The sequence below is a fragment of the Petaurus breviceps genome, unplaced genomic scaffold (assembly GCF_028583685.1).
Source record: "Petaurus breviceps papuanus isolate PSGF00001 unplaced genomic scaffold, PetGlider_PUasm1.0 218, whole genome shotgun sequence".
Lineage (NCBI taxonomy): Eukaryota > Metazoa > Chordata > Mammalia > Diprotodontia > Petauridae > Petaurus > Petaurus breviceps.
This window is the reverse complement of record NW_027185872.1, coordinates 3,434,715-3,440,771: the sequence shown is the minus strand read 5'-3', so window position 1 is coordinate 3,440,771 and position 6,057 is coordinate 3,434,715. Positions and strand designations below refer to the sequence as shown.

At 49.2% G+C, this 6,057-nt stretch overlaps 1 protein-coding gene across 1 annotated transcript in view; it reads right to left on the bottom strand.

Moving 5' to 3' along the window:
• Positions 1–1,927, bottom strand: part of DGKB (diacylglycerol kinase beta) — a 698,074-nt gene extending 696,147 nt beyond the window's left edge. Inside the window, exon 1 of the mRNA XM_069094439.1 lies at positions 1,519–1,927. The gene's annotated coding sequence lies outside the window, so the exon portion shown is untranslated. The remainder of the gene's footprint in view (positions 1–1,518) is intronic.
• Positions 1,928–6,057: the final 4,130 nt, after the last annotated feature.

The following is a 6,057-nucleotide window of genomic DNA, read 5'->3' as shown; positions in this document are numbered from 1 at the left end:
GGGGGTTGGGTGACAATTGTGCTGTGAAAACAGACCAGTAGAAAATAGGACTTGGGGAGAGCGTGTGAACAGATTTTCTGTCCCCCACCCCCTTTAAGAAAAGAATCTACATTCTGCTGCCATTCCCTTCTTAGGACTTAACATTATTATTATTAATATACCAAAGGTACCCCACGTCCCCTGTTACTGTCCTGCTCTCCCCTCCCTGATATAGAGTTAGCAGTTCCTAGGATGAGCTAGCAGGGAATAGAGAACTGACTTGTTCGAGTCTCAGTTTGAAGACCACAATCTCTATCGGCAATCTCCAAGCAGCTTAAGTCCACAAGTTGCCAGCGATCTGGGGGAAAACCTTTCCTTTCTGAGCTTTAGTAGTGTCAGGAATAGGGGCTAAGGTTGAAGCAGTGGGCTGAAGAAACTCTCCGAACCTCATCTCAAAGGAGATGGAAAGTTGCCTTGGACACCTCATCAGGGTGGGTCCCTAGCACACAACCAGTCATGTCTACTTGGAGATGGACCAATGAATGAAAGTTGGATTTACCTCCCTATGAGGAGGAAGGCTAAAGGGCCTTGGTCTCTGTAGTCTGTGTACACTGGCAGTGGTGCCAACTACTCTGAGGTTTCCTTTGGAGAAGACAACTTGATTAGCGGGCTGTCGGCTCCCTGGGAACTTTCAGAAGCCCTCAGACTCAGCAAACCAACGCCGATGGGCGCTGCCTCTGGACCCCACCCCTCCTTAGGACTCTAATGCCCACTGAGAGGGGACAGCGAGCAGCCCCCAGGCTGAAGGTGCTGACTCAATGGGTCCCAGGTATGCTACTGTCCTTGTGATATTGGGGAATCTAGAACTAAAGTCTTTGCCCCAAATACCCAGTCTTCGAACTTTTTCCAAAGCCTTTCCTCCCCCAGCCCCAGGGACAGTCCAAGATCGGCTTCTGAACAAGCCCAATTCACTGCAGTGTGATGCAAGCCGGGGCATAGAGCGGGGCACTCCCGGAGTCGGAGCGAGGCTTTTCCCCAGAGGACCACAGGGGCGCAGGGGCCCAGAGGCCAGAAAGACCCCGCGTGAGCCCAGCCCTCTATGGCTCCGACTGCCAGGCTGCTGAAAACAACCACTCCCCCGCCCCCCTACACCCACACACCCCAGAAGCGGGGGCTCGGGGCACTCGGAGACCAAGGGAGGCTTCTCCACCCGCGCCCACCTCCCGCCCAGCTCCCAGAGCCCCAGAAAGAGCAGCCAGTGAGTGTACTTTGGGCTACCAGCGCCCGCCTTCTGCCTGGCAGTTCCTAGCCCCACCAGCCACTCACTACCAACTGCCCAGATCCCAGAGCTGGAGCAGCGGGCGGAGGGACTCGAGGCTGGGTGGCTGCTGTGCCGTTCCCCCTTCCGCACCCGCGGCCATCGCAGGCTCCCCGCATCCCCAGCGAGGCAGACAGGAGAAGCCCAAGACGTGGGGGTGGGTGGAAATAGGACCCGAGCTGGTGGAGAGGGGGGGGGGGGGACGAGAGACGCAGCTGTACCTGTTGTCCCTGGCTCGGAGGCTTCTCACGCCCGGCGGGGTCCTCGCTGGCAGAGCAGAGATGGAGAGGGAGAGAGATGCGCTGATGTTGGAGGTGCGCGCGTGTGCGCCGTGTGTGTGTGCGCGCGTGCCTGCTTGTGTGAGCCTGTGCACCCGCTGCGGGGGGAAGGGAGGGCTGCTGCAAATAATCCTGCCCAGCTCTGGCGGCCTCGGCGGCGGCGGCTGCCTCTGCCACGGCCTCTGTCTCTGCTGGGAGCGCCGGGGAAGATGAGGCAGGCAGGACAGGGTATGACAGCCCACTCAGCTATTGATCGTCCTTTGTGGGGCGCCTGCCCAGCTCAAGACAAGGCTCAGCTCTGGGGGCCTCCCCACGCAGCAGCCCAAAGTTTCCAGCTTCTTCCCATCTAGGGGTAGCTTTTCTCCAGCCTCCAGTCAGGTGCTTTTCTCCTCCCCTCCCCTCCCCTCCCCTCCTTTCTGCCGTTCCTATTGGGCTATCTTTGGCCAGCTCTGCTCCCAGCAGCTGCACCTGTATCCAGGAAGGTGCCTGGGTTACTGGACAGTCAATTTATAACTGCAAGGTCCGGAGAGACTGCTTTTTACAAACCTCCTCCTTTTACAGATGGACAAACTGAGGCAAAACAGGATGGATTAACCTATTCGAGCTCTCAGAAGCTCTGTCTTCCTTCAGTGGGAAAGGCTGGATTTGAACTAGGACTTCCTGACTCCAAATCCTTCACTATCTTCTGTGAAGGGGAGGTGGGGTGGGATGGGGTGAGGGTGGGGAAGGCAAGAGAAAAAGATCTGGGCTGCAGGAAGAAACAAGCACCCATTGCTAAATCGACTCCTCTCTAGGTCTCAGGCTCTCACTCTTAAATGAGGAGATGGTCCAAATGTCCTCTGAAAACTTGGTTCTTGATACATGTGAAGCTTCAATGGATTGTAAGTGTCACCAGGGCAGGGCCCCCAGCATCATCCAGTTAGTTCTAGAATGAAGCCAAGAGGTTATCTAATCCAGGACTTAGACTTTTTCCACTCCTGACCCCCTTTCGCCTTTTGACAGCTTTGGTTGGCACTGGGCGGCCTGGGGTCATGTACAGTGCAAAGTGATCATGCTTTGTGTTTATGACCAAGCGCTGATTCTAGTCCAAACACCTCATTTTGTAGATGAGGGAACCGAGGTCCCTAAACATTAAGTAACACATCATTATCTCACCAATTCTGGGCGCTGAATGTCTGGCCGAATGCTCAGTAGGGATACTGTGATGCGCCTGCCCCTTGGGGGAAGCCTAGTTTGACCCACAGGTGCTCTCCGATTTCCATAAGAGAACCAGAGCTGTTTCCCCAAGAAAAGAGAATCATATAGTTAGAGCTGGAAGGTGCTAGGAAACCAAGGAGGCTATCTGCTTCCTCTCATTTTACAGATAAGGACAGTGAGCAGTTTAAGTGACGTGGCTGGCTCACTGACTAAGGAAATACTTGAGGCGGGGTCTGAGAACAACTGGACTTGCCTCAGGGCCAGTGGCCTCTCTGGGCTGGGGTCCTGCTCCATGCTGTGGATGGACTCACCCTCTTCCTCTCCTTAGTATCTCTCTGCTTCCCGCACCAAAAATGAATACCGATATATGTGTTTCAGTTAATTGGGCAAATCTGCCTCTGAGTTATTAAGGGTATGTCTATTGATTCACCTCATTCTCCCAGTTCTTGGAGATCAACATCATAGAAAAGATATTGGCACAGCAGAATCCGCCCAGAGAAGGACAGCTCAGATGGTAAGGGCAGTGCAGTAGAATCTCCGTGCCATCTGAGCATCCCTAGAAGAATCTAAGAAGAAAAGAAGCGGGAGGGACCCTGCCACTTGCCTTCTATGATCCAAAAGACTGGCACAGGGAGAAGGGATTTGACTCTTACTTAACTTGGCCCCACAGCACAAAGCTAGGAATAATGGGTGGGAGTCACAAAGAGGTAGCTCAATGGAAGCTCCGTATAGTGGGAAAGTAGGGGAGGAGAAAGCCAACCCACCATTTAGAGCCAGAAGCAGGGGCATGTGCTGCCTTGAGAGGTAGAGGGTCACCCCTTGGTCAAAGGCTTTATTTCTCGAAGCAAACACTGAGGGTCCGCTTAACAGGTGCTCCTGGGCCTTCCCGTGCTGTTCCAAGACATACTCACTTAGGTACAAGCTTGGGCTAGCCAGCCTTTGGGAGTCTTTCAAACTAAGCGTGACTGCATAATATTGATTATCTCTATCCTGATGAGCACTTCCCTTCCGCAGGGACACATAGAAGGAAACTGTCTCTAAATCAACCCAGATTGGATGAGATTGCCAAGGTAATCCTAGGATTCACTATTTAGGATTATTTTTCCATTGCAATTATGGTTAAGGAGGGTAGGTGAGAAGAGTCAAAGGTTGACTGGCTCCAGATAACTTTGACAGCACTGTTACTCTAGTTTTCCCAAATGACAAGCCTAGTTCTTCCTTGTTGCGGCTTGTTTCATCATCTTGACCTGACCTCCTTCAGCTGTCTAAGGATGGCACATGACCACTCCAGGATTGCCCCCTTAAAAAAAGTCATGCTAGTAATATTCTTTGATTCCCTTGGGATAACATTCCATGGTGGCCACATCTTGTTTCAGCTGTGGAATCAGAGTTTGGTTTGAGCACCTACAAGGAGGGCAGAAGACAAAGGGATTCTAGGAATGTACCTCTTCACAGACATTCAATAACCTACTCCTTGACATGTCTGTGATAAGCAAGCCCTACTTGCCAGTAAACAAGCCAAATCCACCTGGATTGATTGTCCAGTATGTATTAGTTTACTCAACATGAACTAAGTCTCATCAGAATCCAAAAGACAGAATAACCTGAATGAGAAAGAACATGGCGCACAGCATCATGAAGGACATTCTGGGCCCCAGATTCCAAGACCAGAGGCAGCTGACTTGGGCAAGATCACTTCCGTGGATGTCTCCTACCGTCGTGTTGGCTTTGCACAGTGACATTGCTGAACTGTATTTCTTTGCTCTTTCTTATGGGAAAGCAGAGACATGTGACTTCAATTACATATATGTACATTTTGCCCTAAACTGGGAACTTCACTCCCAGGTGTATGGAAGGGGGGATTACCCGTGATGTAATTCAGAGAATATTATTTTGCCTAAGGGGTTCAAGAGATGATTTAAGGTCTGGACCTCTATAATTCATTCATTCATTCCTTTGGATGCCCATCCTTACCCTGCCTTCAACATTTCAAGGAGATGTCAATTTGTCTGTAGGGCATTTCTGTTGTTGATGCAGATTTCAATCCCACATGATTTAGCAAATGGTCTTTCTTGATTCCTCTGCCCTCCTTCCCCTCAAAAAGATTATCCTTTACCAACTTGGTGATGAGTGTCCTTGGTCTTAGCTGGGCTAGTGCTCAAATGCCTTCATTTTCCATTACCAAGCCCAGACTGCACTCTTTCCAGCTTGGTAGTGCACGCCCATCTTGTCCACTTCTTCCAGTCTTTAAGAAACCAAGGTATCCTCTGGACCACTAGGCTCCCCCCACCTCCCCCCCCTACACTCAAGAAAGTTCTTCAAGGTGGCTGGTGCTTGGTGCCATAACCCTTTGTAACCATAGTCCTTAAGCCCCCATCAATGGGGGCTTGTTAATGATCCAGAAACAAACACATAGTTTAAGCACAGATAGTTAATGAAATACCTGAATAATCAAAGTAATACCAAATTATTCCCTTGATGCCACTTGGGCTGACTCCCACAAATGCAGAGACCTTCAGTGGGATAAACAGCTGAGAAGGGCTGCAAAGGCCTCATCACCCTTATTTCTTAGCATCCCCAGCTTTCCTCAAGTCTCAGCTTAAATACCACTTTCTTCAGGAGGACTTGCCTGGTCCTGCCAACTCATAGTTCCTATTTTGCATTTGTCCCACATTTCTTATTTATATTTGTGCCATCTTCCCCATCATATAAAGTAAGCTGCTGAAATTCAAGGCTTTTTCCACCTTTTTTCTCTTTTTTAAAAAATATAAAACCCATTGTAAAGTTTATTTTGCAACATCAACATTTTCTCCTTCATTTTCTTACATCTAGACAAGGAATAAAACAATAAATCAAATCCTGATTTATAGCATGTCAATTTCCAAGCCAAATAATTTAGAAATTATCTCTTGAGCCAATTTGAGTTACCTCCAGCACACCCCTGAAAATAACCCACATAAACAAAAGCTTTTTTTTGGGGAAGTGCTCAATATGTTAAGAGTACAAAGGGATCCTGAAACCAGAAAGTTTGAGAACTGCAACCTTATTGTTATTTGAAAAGGCAAGTTTCTCTTACTAAGTCCATGAGGTGATGGAAGAGAAAGGAGAAAAAGAAAATGGCTATGTGTATGTGAGGAGTTGGGAGGAGAGTAAAAGGTGTGACCATTCAGAGGAAATAGTTGGGGAAATAGTTCCCTGGGACAATTTAATTATCATAGAGTTTTATTTAGCAACAGTAATAGTAAGTACCATTTACATATGGCTTTAAGCTTGGAAAAGCACTGT